The sequence below is a fragment of the Thermobia domestica genome, chromosome 11 (genome assembly GCF_964235325.1).
Source record: "Thermobia domestica chromosome 11, izTheDome1.hap1.1, whole genome shotgun sequence".
Lineage (NCBI taxonomy): Eukaryota > Metazoa > Arthropoda > Insecta > Zygentoma > Lepismatidae > Thermobia > Thermobia domestica.
Genome location: NC_137464.1, coordinates 13,537,049 through 13,551,034, shown reverse-complemented (window position 1 = coordinate 13,551,034; position 13,986 = coordinate 13,537,049). Strand labels below are relative to the sequence as shown.

The following is a 13,986-nucleotide window of genomic DNA, read 5'->3' as shown; positions in this document are numbered from 1 at the left end:
AAATGTTAAATGAAAAAAAAAAGCAGTACTTGTTATTTCTCACGAATTTTTAATTTTTTTCTTCAAGAACCAAACTTCCGAATGAAGGAGGGAAAATACCTTGAACCCGATTATGAAATACAAATTAGACTTTTAAAAGATTAGATTTAAGTGCCGGCCACACATTGTATGTACGACTAATTATCGTAAATTAAAACGCAAACTTTGTGTTTACATCTACTGTCTTATGCAGAGTCGTTTTTACCTATGATTAGCGTCACACTACTGCAGGAAACATATGTTAGTCGAACTCTTTAGTATGACACTAATCACATTTCAGAACGACTCTACATAAAGCCCCTACTGTTTAAGCTTGCTTACACCTGGCTTATACAAAATACATATTCTTATGGAAGACACGTGTCTGAGAAGCTGTAATGTTGGTTACGACAGTGTTTAATCATTAGTAAGTAAATAATCTGTTTTATTTCTTATTACTATATAGGTCGCACGTGTTAGGTAAGAGAGAAATGTAAATGCTTCATGTGTTTATGTATTAAGACGTACATCAATTTACGGAATTTTGTAAGGTCTTATATTTTAGTGTGCTGTTTCAGGTTATTGAGTTCTACATGGTTCAACATTTTGGTATGCTGTTCGTATTTATTTCCGGGTAAAGTTTACAATACAGGCTCCAGGTGCCCATCGGTAAGTGGGACCGCTTTAAAATGTACAGTAGGATAATGTTGCATGAGTTTAGCGTTAGGGAAGTTTGGACCCATGTCACAATTAATTGAGTTAGCGTTAGGAAAGTTTGGACCCATGTCACAATTAATTGAGTGTAATGTTTGCCGAGTAACAATATAAACTGGGGCGTATTTTGTAAAGCTAGTAATTACTATGCTGAAGTAGAATTGTGAAAAATATATATTAAAAATTATACCTATGTATTGTTTTCTGTTGTTTCTCTTTAGGCAAGAATTAGTTTTGCAGTTTCCTTAACCAAAACTAAGGCGGTAAATGTTTAGTAATGGGGGGCCAACACTAACGAAGACAGAAAACAACGTGCCCTGCGAGGCGCTAACCCGCCTTAACTCGCTGAGGATTGCTCGGCAATACTGTCTGAATTAAATGTTATTAACGGCCTATGTTTAGCAGAAGGGGTCCAGTTTTTTTCTCTAAAAAATGTTACTATTTTGGTAATTTCTGCTCACATTCGGTTAGTTTAGGATAGAGTTGGTTAGTTTAAGTTAGGTTAGGCTAGTTTAGGTTACGTTAGGTTAGTTTAGTTTATGTTATATTAGTGTAGGAGTCCCGCATAATTTTCCAAAAAATGATAGAATTTCGCTTATTTCTACTAATATTACGTTAGTTTAGGTTAGTTCAGGTTAGCTTACGTTAGTTTATGTTAGGTTAGCTAAGATTTGGTTACGTTATGTTACGTCTAAGTACTTGCATCACTCATTTCTCCTGTAAATTTTGTGTTTTTTACGTGCTTCTGGACCCCTTGTACTAAACATACTCCTTATTAACCCAACCTAACCGAATGTGAATAGAACAAAATTCTTCTAAAAACCTTGCCTACCAAAGCTAAACAATAGCCAAAAAGGTCTCCGTTAACTTCCGTTAGATTATAAAACTCATGTTGGGTTAGGTTTAGAGGGTAGGCTATTATTTAGTTTCTCCTCCAGATCACTTGCTGGTGACTCTGGCTTACTTCATAAAGATTTTGGTTCGTTATTTGTAACTATGATGTAATCCTATAGGATCAATGTGGATGTATGTCATAAGAATTACAGTGCGTAAAACACGAACCAACTTTTGCGAGGTGGGGACTAGAAAGCACGAAAGAGATTAGACTGAGTCAGGGTGGGGGCGGAGCAGGGGGGATCGAACTGCAGCGAGGGAGTGCGTCCGTAAGGAGCAGGTGCGTCAGTAACGGTGGGTGTCAACATGAAGTCGTTTACAACAGAACACTGTAAGTCATAGTATCGGCAACGGACCCTTCGATGGATTTCGGGAAGATACTAAATATTATCCAGGTTAGGTTACATAGCTGAAGCTAGATTTATTATGATATAAGTGATCGTGGGGAAGTTAACATAACTCATTAACATAGCACGGTAGTTTTACGGTTAAAATGAGCGTGCATGAAATAGAAGCCGGCAAGATTTTCCTTTGGTTATTTCATTCATTTTATTCGATTCGGTGATTTGGATCTTTGGGTTCCGGTTTTAAAAATGTGTATGCTCTTCTAAGTTCCTTACTGGTATCGAGTCACATGGTGACTTACTGTTGCTTTTGTGCTTGTGGGCGGTAGTGTGAATGTGACTTGACGTCATGTAGTCTTGCTTATGATTTGATCATGCACTGTTCTTGGAGGTACATTTTTTGCGTGTTGCTGTGGTACTTTCTTGTGTGTTACGATGTTTTTCCTGGCGACTCATCGTCTCATGTAGTGAATGTTCCTTTGTCGTATATAGTGGTCAGTGACGACATTTAACTGCAACCACTCCTCTTATTTCATCAATCGTATTAGTAGAGCATGCACACAAAATATTGATAATGGTGATGTAGTTCGGCTAATGAAGTAGGAAATTTTGTTCTTGTTGTAATACTGGAAAGAAATAGTTATTCAAGAAATTAAGGTGCCGATGTACCGTACTAAAATTTTATGTATTTATTTCTGACTTTTTACAATTATAAGATATATGGGGCTAGTTGGTTGTGGCCGAGGGGTTCAGGGGCGTCTTCCCTTTCAAGTATATAATTTTGTGAGATGTTCGTATTAGTTTTAGTATTTTTTTAAAATTTTAATTGTTGTTTAGGGAGGTTAGGGGGACTTGCCCCTTCCCCCTCATGAATATAATCTAATATATGGCTCATATTTTTAATTTCTCTCTTTGTGTCTTTTCGTTCACTTCTGGTGCGTCGGTCTCTTTGTTTGATCCCAGCTCGCGCCAAATGAACTTTGTGGTTGACAAACACCGTCTGCTTGGGTTTTCTCGGGGTTCTTGTGTTTCCTCCCACTTTCTTTCTTCCACCGTTCCGTTCATTTGTCATCATCAACGTCTCCTTTAGTTTAGCCGGCATAATCGTGGGACGTAAAACTTAAACATTTCATTTCATTATCTTGTCTCTTTTCTACTTTGGATTTCAGGTTTCTTATTGTTTGTTGTGTGTCCTGTATAACGGGGGAGAAATTTGGAAGTATGATTCATCTTGCTGTAGTTTAGGTTTTCAGAAATTTAGGACTTTATGGGAAGTTAGCATAGTTCTAACTCTGTTAGCATTTGAATTTGGTAATTTTAAAATTAATTGTAGAATTATTACAGTTTGAACCACCATGATTTCTATCTGATTTAATTTGTGGGGAACTGGATGCTAGGGATATTTCACGCGAGCGATAGCGATATTTTAGGGAAGAACCAGTTCCCTACGAATCGATTCATTGAATGAAATGACCAAACTAAAAACTTGCAGAGAATCCGACTGAGGGGTGTTTAAGGTACTAATTTCCACCGGCGGGATATTTCTATAGAATCTGTATTTTATGTTTGTATGGGGAATCTATATTTTATGTCTAGGCTGCGGCCCAAGTAGAACCCACAGGGAAGGGCGAACTCACTGAATCCAAAATTTTGCAAATAAAAATTACATCTTGTTTCTTTGAAGGATTGAAATTATGGACCTTTATGCCGCAGAGTAGGTCCAGAATTTTCAGGCTTAAAAACTTTAAAATGCCATTTATCAGGAAACTAGTTGTTATAACCTTAAAAAGTGTTTATCAAGAATTCCTCGGTGCACATTCCCTTTAAGAGGATATCACCCGACTATTGGAATTTTCTGATTCAACGAGGAATTGAATGACCTTTCACGTAAAAATAAGTATATATATACTCACTATCTGTGTCTCTCTTCCCTAATGTTTTTATTTGATTATTTCAGCATTCCCAGTAGTGACAGCTTCCAATCATATATACTTTCCTCCCGGTTGGCTGCTGGGAAAATCAACAGGAAGGTGAATGTTTGCCATAGAAAAGTTATGAATAACAGGGCTTATAGCGAGTCACTTTTTTTTAAAAAAAACTAAAAGTTACTTTTTTGGGAGGTAAAGTGACTTTTTCGTGTAATTTATGTTTTTCATTGGAAGTTTTCTAAGAAAAATATACAAGTAAATAGAAAAAGGCAGAAACTTGTTACTCATTACTCTTCTGAAAGCTTCAGTACTTGCTGCCACACGTGAAACAGTCATCTTTATTCTCACTTCAGCTTTTCTTCTTTCTAAAGCACAGTGGATGGTTGGTGGATGCTTCACCTCTCAAGGTGGGGTTGAGGACCCTTCTGTGTCTATTCTTTCTTCTATCATAATAGTCTTTTGGTTTTCTCTCGTAATAGTTAATGCTCCGCTCAACGTTGTGAGTGTATGTTTGTGTGGTTATCATGTTCGTCTTGTGTGTTCTTCTTAAGAGTAGATGATGAATTTGAATATTTCATGGCTTTGAGAACTCTCAATGCTAAGTTAAATATAATGCCTGGGATGAAAAAATTCGGAAATAGGTCAGAACTGGTTCCACTTACTGAGAAGCTTCTTACATCTGCTAAATGTGCTTACCGTAACTACAAAGCATACTTAGAAAACCTAAGAAAGGAGGAAGCTCAAAAAGAAGAAAAGATGAAACAAAACAACAACAAACGAAGAAAGGTGATGGAGAAATTAACAAAGGAGAAAAGGGGCATGATGAGATTTTGGTCAGTTTTTCGTGTGCTTTTGGTGACTTTCCAACTATTTTCAAGAGACCAGACCACTATGACCCCTGGAATAAAATGAAATGAGAAAGATTATTGATTTAAGACGTGCAGACAATTATTACTACTATGCCACCTGGAAAATTGTTCACTGAAATTAAACATGAAATATTTCTTGTGAGATAAAATATACACATGATCTAAATAATAATTAGATTAAATAGTAATAAACCTTTTAAAATATGTGTACGCTTTCTTATAATTTTACTTTTTTAGAAAACAAAACGTATATTCTGGCCTTTTAGTACTCACGTGCTCAAGTTACGTGGAATAGGATGAACTTTATTTTAATAACACTGTAGCACTCGCAAATTTCACTATCGAACTTCACTTATTGACACTGGGGGGAATAAGAGTAAAGTGTTTCCGGTCTGCTTCGGGCGATGCTTGAAATCCTTTAGAATGCATATACCCATTGAATGCAAGTGATGGTTTTGCTCCTTGATGGTATGCTTTACTGTACTATGAGCTGCTTAAGCTCACTATCACCACCGCAGTGAAAACTAACAAATTATGAGGAAGCCTCATATTCAGCGGCATGAAACTGACGACTTTGATGTATTGTTCAATAATTTATTCGCAGACTAATATAATGAAGTGACCATATCGTCAGACTAATGATAAACACACGTACTTGCCTTTGGCTAAGGCCTCCGCACCAAATTTAAATAAATTGACTTTATGCTGTGCAAACTGATGCCTCATTTGCGTGCTTGCCTTTTGAGTCAAACCACCGAACAAAGTATATACATCTGAAATTATATTGTATAACAAATCGTTTTCATCCATTGTGTTTTAACGCTAAAATAAATACCATCTTAGGGTATTGGAAAAAAAAAAATCAAGGTTATATTAGACTTAATGTTCAGGTTGCATTAGCTTTAGCAAACAAAGAAGAAAGACGCAACGATAAAGTTATTATTTATCATCAGAAGATTTCCAAATTTTTGTTTTGTGGCCAACCAAGAAATAAGAGTTAACATTGTCCAGCTTAATTAGTATATATAAAGAAAACAAGCAATTATAACTGTCTAAGTTCAAGTTTATAAATCGCGTTTGAAATCATAAAGTCAAATTCTCAAGACTAGTTTATTTGTGCCATTAATTAACGATTACATTATAATAGATTGTTTTTTTTTATTTAAAAAAAAAATGTCATTAAACATTTGCCTCCATCATGGTATCTCAAAGATACTTTATCGACATTTTATATGGAAATATGGTATCATAGTAGTTTATCATATCCATATTATCAAACATGATTCTCAACGTTGATACATATAGGAAATTCTTAATACTAAAACAAAATTTGCGATCCATCCTCTCTACTTCTAGATTTCTAAATAAACATCTTAATTGAGCGTTCATTTTTTTTTATAGTATCCCTGTCGTATATCAAATGAAACACAAACATAAGCCATATCATTACTACTACAACGTCATTCTTTTAACTTCAATTGAATAAGTAGCATTATTACTTCACATTAGCCTATTCATCATTTTCATAACACATATAACGGGGAAAAAAAACACTGCTATCAATGAAGAATGACATATTTACAAATGTATAGTGAGTGAATGAAAAGAAAAATCTACTTGACAGGTTCAAATATTAGAACGCCTTTCCAACTATTATTATTTTAACTTATTATTGTCTCTGTTCATAATCAGTTTATCTCGAAGAGGAATGGATACGCATAAGGAATCATACTCTAATTGGATGAAGCAAGTTGAGACATATTGCAACGTTATTAGTTTCGATGAGGCAAACTGTATGTTTAATGGATTGAATAGGCACGTAATTATTATCATGACACGTTCAAAGTAAACATCTACCTACCGAAAGGAAAGAAAGAAAGAAAAAAAAAAAAAACGTTGCACGCAGTGATAGTTTTAGAAATAATGATATTAAATCCAAAGGTATGTCCGAATAAAATTTCACCGGATCAGCATAAACCGATATCGACATCAAAGAACACGTTAATTTTCTCTTAAATTTTTCCTAACCTACAATACTGAATATATGTTACGAAAACAAATGTGACAAGACATATGAAAGAGAATTTTAAATTACGAGCATATTACGAGATACTATGGAAAAGGGCACATCACTAAATACTAAAACATGTTCAAAGTACAAATTTTCCGATTTCATACATATTGCGCATGTAGAAATGTATTACAAATCAATATTAAAGAGCACACGATGAAATATGGAAAGCGCACATACAAGATATATTACGAACTAATATCAAAAGGACACACGACAAAATATGGAAAACACGTTCAAAGTATGATTGTTACTGGCTCTACACTTACGATATACTTCTCCCTGACCTACGCAAATGTATTTAAAAAAAACACACACACAATAGTATATATATATAAATGAAGACACTCTCAAAGAAATTTCATCATCATTAACATTCATCAGTGACATACGTTACGGAGCATTTAATATTCTAACATAAACCGTCAAGTTATCACAAGTGCGTTCAAAGTGAAGTTCACCCCGGCAAAACAAAATATATCACATGACAAAATAAAAGGTACGTATTAGATTTGACATCACAGGCAAAATTTAAATTCTCTAACCTAACCAAAATATTATGAGACACATCTTCTTTAAGTTCAGATTTAACCTACCTACAGACACATATTAGATTCGAAAGCACGTACAAAATTTAATTTCCTAACCTAACCGACATAATTATTATGATTCACACATTAAGTTTGACCTAACCTAACCTACCGCAACTACTTCACGAAACAAAACACCATTATGGGACGTGTGTTTAACTAAGCCTACCTAACCTAACATTCAAAAAAAAAAAAAAATCTCACAGTACATTACTATGAAAAAAAAAATGCGTGCAAAGTAAAGTTTTACCGTATCAACACACAAAATTTTCAGGTTCACGTATCAAGTACATAAGATAATACTTCGATCATACATGCTTATGGCATGTAAGTGTAAGTACATGAGTGGACTATGACAATGAGCTTGAAAGACGCGTAACGCTTTTCGATTTAACTACACATAGTGATCTTGAAGCACTTCATGACTGAACAAGAGAAAAACAAAGAAAAGATATTACCAGTTAGGAAGGTTCCGCAGGTTATGCAAGTCCAATCTTTCAGTTCAATAGGCAGGTTTCGTATACCCACTTCTTAAACTCCAAAATTGATGCCACTGGATCACCAGTTCGATACCCTACAGTCGTAAGAGACCGTCCGTGTGGCCCATTGTCGTCAACTTTGAAAAATTACATCCCCTTTGCCATCACTATACCTCACCAGCAATGGCGGAGATGGTATTTGGCGGCCTTGAGCCTAAATGCGTTTAAATTAATTTTGAAGTCAGGCTCCTCAGTTGCTTTCTTCACTTTCTAATTGTCTAGATTCACCAAAAGATTAAAATTTAGACAAGGTTAATTTCCTAAATATCTACTTTAGCTATCAAATTTCCAAATTTAAAGGAGCCTAACTCAGACCGCCTTCTATATTCTTTACATCATGGTGGTAAACTACGTCATCTTAGTCGCGTCACCAGACCTTAATAAACGCGATTTTAATATTACATAATCGACTACAAACTAAAACAAATTTATATGTCTTCTGTGACTATACAAAACCCTATTCAAATAAGCAGTCATTCTATCTATTAAATGACATTTCTTAATTATCGGAAATAACCACCATAAATTTCAAACTCACCTAACCACGTCTTGAAAATAATTCCCGTTGTTATGACGACCGCTGTTCTCACTGTTTAAGCGGGTCGCCATTTGCAAAATAGATGCCCGCATAGCGATTCAAACGCCCTCTTGTAGTGATAGCCAGAATGAGTCACAAATGAACATCAGGATGAACAACAAATGAACATCAGAGCGCATAACAAATGAACGATGGATAGAATTACAACTGAATAACTGACGGAATTATATAAGGTAAAGTAAAAGTATAAATTAAATTTCACTATATAAGCTATGATTATTAAAGTAACGCGAACAGTTGCAGAAAAGACAGTTCGAAATTTTGGTGGTAAATTATTGGTGTGTTTGCGTATTTCATATAAAACTAATCACCCTTTGCACCATTTATTTCATTGGCAACGAAACAAATTAACGTCAAAACAAATCTTTAGAAACATTAGGGCGCAGTATTACAATACAATAACCAACTTTAACGCTGCGTAAACCACCGGTAGACATTAAAATACGGGAACCAACTTAAACAGAAATGTAACCGGTAATCAGTCGGTTACAATTGTTCCTAATTAAAAACTGGTTTACGTGCTTGCTTTCTGAGCGAGGCCGCCACACAGTGCTTATATAGTTGAAATTACCGCAAACTGACAGTACTCGTATGTGCTTGCCTTACGGCATGGCAACGTTTGAGCGAATCGAAACGAAAATTTAACGAGGTTAACGCTTTCCAAGTCGATGATCGAGTCGTGATGCGTTGACGCAAAGCCACGATGAAGAGTGGTTTGCTATGATTGGTTGAATTAGACACGTGGTTAATAGTTCTCTTCAGATATCACAAACATTTAACAAATGATCGGGAATGGTTTCCAGGGCTATAGTTGGAAGTGCGTGAGAATGTGAACTTTACTAAAGCACTGAACAAAGAATTCTTTGTTTCAATCACAAGTGCAGTGGGTTTTATCAAATTTCACCAGCGCCAGAATTGCTGCTTCACAGAAGTTAACTGTTCACAACATAAAGTTAGAATAAATATTTCGTCCAAGTAAAAAATATAATGTTGAATAAAACTTTATGAATTTCCTGCCGCTGAAAATTTGGTCTTACGAGCTGTATTTAAGGAGTGACTCATTTTGCGTGTAAATACTGCGTCCACAAATAGCTATATTATAAAAATCAGAAGCCAACCTGTGCTAGATAGGTATTTAATGGCACGGATACTATCTAACCGAGTCAGGGCAGAGCACGATAGGGAGGTAGTGTAGAGTAGTGTATGTTAGGTTTGTGGGATAGGGTGTGAGTTTTGGGTAAATTTTACAATTCACCTTCTAGCTGCACATCGTTAAGTAGGACCGTTTTCAAATAGTATAGAAGAGTAATGTCGGGTTAATTTAGTATTAGGGAAATCGGGGCCCTTTTCTTAAAATTCAACGAGCATAATTTCTCGTGTCTACGTAAGGATACCAACTGGAGTAGGCATTGTAACGTTTATCAGTTTATTTTTTTTTCTCGAATGTAAGCCAGTACTAGGCTAACGTATTCTACCTTACCGTACCTTAACCTAACATATGCTACCCTACCCTAAACTAACCTAAAAAAGGATCATACCTGCAGACTATATCCCTAAGGTGCAAGGATGGGATTCTACCAAATAGAAAATTTGCAGGTGGAATTAAGTATTTGTGATTCTTCAGCAACATATAGAGTAACATTTTTTTTTTTTTTTTTTTTTAATCTTGTTTCAACAGCACTAAATTTGATATACTCGGGTTAAGTATGCAATCATTAAAAAGCTACATAGTTCGACAGACAGAAATATTCTACGGTAGAGGTTCCAAGAGTATTGATATAAAACAGATATGCTAGGGTTAAAGCTCGTTAATCTGGAAGATGCTCAGTGAGACAGATTCCTGCGCATACTCCTTTTTACCTGAATGGTTAACACGTTTGACGTTAGTTTCGATTTTATATGGGACACATTTTGCACTTCATCCAACATTGAGAGTGAATTCGGGAGCCATTTGAAATAATAATAAAAAAATTAAATAAAAAATAAAAAAAAAAAAAACTGAATTAATTACACTAGGAGCCTGCGCGCCACCTGGTGAACATCTTCGATCCTAAGCTCGACCAGGACTCTGGGTAACTTATTAATGACAACGAACGACGTCTGTAAAGTTGCAGCAGTTCCATTCAACAGTACCAACAAATGTTGTTCTAATCTTAAAATAGAATGTTTAAAGATTTATTTGACATGTATTTCGCATGCCTGTTTCTAGTACCTGATACATATGCACCACATCGGCGGTAAGTTGAAATAAGCCCAAGAGCGAAAGTGTTCAATGTGCACCATCTGGACGTGCATTCACTATTTAGTCTGTTGTAGCAGGGTTAACCGTGCTTGTATATTACGTTTCTCCTCGCTTAAATTTTTTAAAACTTCTTTCGTCTTTTTGTTTCCAAATAAAACTTTTAACATTATCTTTATGATATACTGTACCGTACATATATATACAGCTTGCTTATGAATAAATGGAGTAGTTTTAAAACTTTTAATAATAAATCTAATACCTTACACGACTAAAACATACACCTTAAGGAGTGGCAACTGTCCAAGTTTCTCATGCGCTACCTGATGTTTGTTTGTCATTAGTGCGATAAGCCCTTACACCAGCAAAGCGAAAAGGCATGATTTTTGTCAAAGAAGCAGTTAAAAATGGAGAGAAGATGGTTTTTGTAGAAAGATTCATCTTCTGCGATGAAGCCACTTTCAATGTAAGTGACGAGGTGAACAAGTAGAATGTCTGTATCTGGGGAAGCGAGAAACCACATATACAGATAAGAGCATCAGCGTGACTTTCCAAAAGTGAACGTTTTCTGTACAGTGTCCCGCGAGAAAGTGCACGGCCCATCTTTTTTTCCGAACAAGAAACTGTGACCGGTGACCAGGGTGGATTGATTTAAATCAGTCTGATTTAAATCACGATATAAATCAAGATTTAAATCACTTGATTTTTTAAATAAAAATCGTTGATTTAAATCGAATTCCGAAATAAATTAATTTAAAGTGAAAATAAGTAAAATCCCGCTTATGTTCTGTTATTTCGATTATGGAAGTTAATAATCATAATACAATGAGACTCAAATGTACAGTATAGTATGAAAACAAGTGTCATGCAGGGGATGATTAGGGAAAATCCCGTTTTGAACAGGTAACGGAGCAATCCTACTTTCTTCTTTTCGTAACATTGGGTTTGGGTTTTAAAATCGTTAACTATTCCAACGCGGAAATCACCATCGACATTAAAGATAAAAATTCCTTTTTGTGCGTGTCTGTTTGTTCCCAGATAATAGGGCGTATTTAGAGGGGTCCTATCCCCTCCATTTTTTTTATTAATTTTATAGCTTTAGGCGAAATTTGTGTATTTCATGCGGCAAGCTAGCTCTGAGATTTTAAAAATAGGCCCTTGCCAAATATAAGTAACTTTTGTGATAAAAGGGACATGATAGGAAAATGTGAATGTTACCGTTTCGAAAGCTGTTCTATTCTACGGAGAGTAATGTAAGTACCATGATCCTAGGATGAATAGGGATGATGCTGTAGCTGCTTGACTGAAAGTCTATAATTTACCTTTGAAAAGAGCTATAATTTAAAAGGGTTAAGAAACATTCTTTGGGATTGATATAGGTTAACGATTGGGGGTAATTCAAAATTCAACCCCAATACTTTCACTTAAATGGCATAATTAGCATTTAATACTAACTCCTAATGCTTTTTCTTCAGTTCGCGACTTGTGTTATACAAGAAGAAAGATTTGATTTAAATCAAAAGAATCAACGAAAATGATTTTTTTAAAAAAATCATGATTTTTTTCCACTCTGCCGGTGACTCATTTCTAGTCATGATGGAAATATGGTTGTTGTCCCAGCTGAACACCCATTACGATGATTACATTTTGCAACTGGATGCTGCTCCGCCCCATTTTCACAGGAATGTAAAGAGCTTCTTAATCGTGTTCTTCACCACCGCTGGATTGGACTTGCTGCAACAGAAGAAAACAACCTTGTCCACTGGCCACCTCGTTCGCCGGATTTAACACCATGCGATTCTTTCTTTGGGGATTTGTTAAAGGCAGAGTTTATGTACCGTTGCCGTCCCGTGAGGAAGTTTTTGATTAGATGACTATCACGGCGGACGACCTACACCGAGTGTGGAAAGAATTTGATCATTAACGTGTAGATATGTATCATGTGACCAAGTGTGCACATATTGAAGAATTGTGATTAATGCATCAGAAACTTGGACAATTGCTGCTGCTTATGCTGTAAGATTTGCCCATATAAGGTAATAAATAGATTTGTTATTAATTTTCAAAACTGAACCATTCATTAACACACAGTGTATATGCAGTAGTATGTTCAAAAATTCGATGATCAAACACCGGGAAGAGGTTCCTTATATCAGATGTTCTAATAAGAAAGAAAAGTTCTAATAAACGTGTAAAGTGTCTCCTTTCAAAGTTACAAGCTGCCGGAAACTATAGAAAATAAACATTACAGCTAGATACTCGAGAACTACGGAATTTATCGCAAGCGATTCAAGAAATCTCACAGAAACTAGTATACACTCTAGGTAAATGTTAATGGTTTACAACCCTCCGATAGCGGCGCAACCAATTGTACACAGGAAGTTAGGGTTCAGGGTGATACTTTTAAGTACTAGTTAAAGATAAATATCAATAGTTAAGTAATTCCCGTTTAAAAATGGTTTCATTTCTCTGTTAGTATTCGAAAATGACTAATATCAGTTTCCGTTCAGGTAGTAGACAGTGTTATTCACAAGAGTTATGCAACCTCACACAGCTTACTTCAACTTCAAAGATGTTATTAAAAAGCGGAATCCAATTTCGATATTAATAGTATAATGTGGAACGTTTTTAGGAACGCATTACAAACCTATTACTGTTTAAGAATAAAAATACATTATATCTTAAGAGTTCAACATCCGTTTGTATCTGGAAATACTTGCGATCGTAATTGTTTAGTACGAGCGAATTATTGTAATCTAGTTCGTCGTTAGAAGGTTGTATGCTAAATCGAGATCATGTCGTTCAACTGCAGATAACTGAATCCATGTCTCATTTGTTAACAGTTTCACAACCACGGAATTATCAGAGAAATGAGTTCTTTTGAGTTTTTTATAATGAAAATTTTCGAGCGTTTGTAATACAAGATTTCCTTTAAATGCTTTCAGAAAAGCCAGTTTTCTCTGGAAAATGATTTCGAGAGTTGTTAGGTTAACAGAATTTTATGAAATAAGCAAATACAAGAAAGTGACCATATCCGTGGCAGTTCAGCAATAGAAAACAACCGAAAATACTGAAGACTGTGTTTTCGGTTTTAGTGGGTTATTTGCGTTGCACGCTGCGAATGTTCCATCATATGAATTAGGATTATTTCCAAAACAATTATGTTAATTTTTGTATTGCAG

The 13,986-nt window shown here is 35.3% G+C and overlaps 1 protein-coding gene across 4 annotated transcripts in view; it reads left to right on the top strand.

The window, feature by feature from the left end:
- The first annotated feature begins 314 nt into the window (after positions 1–314).
- LOC145663903 (uncharacterized) overlaps positions 315–13,986 on the top strand; it is a 44,330-nt gene continuing 30,658 nt past the window's right edge. Inside the window, exon 1 of one of the 4 annotated variants that reach the window (XM_081730083.1) lies at positions 315–445. The gene's annotated coding sequence lies outside the window, so the exon portion shown is untranslated. The other 3 variants (XM_081730084.1, XM_081730081.1, XM_081730082.1) reach the window with 3 other exon arrangements.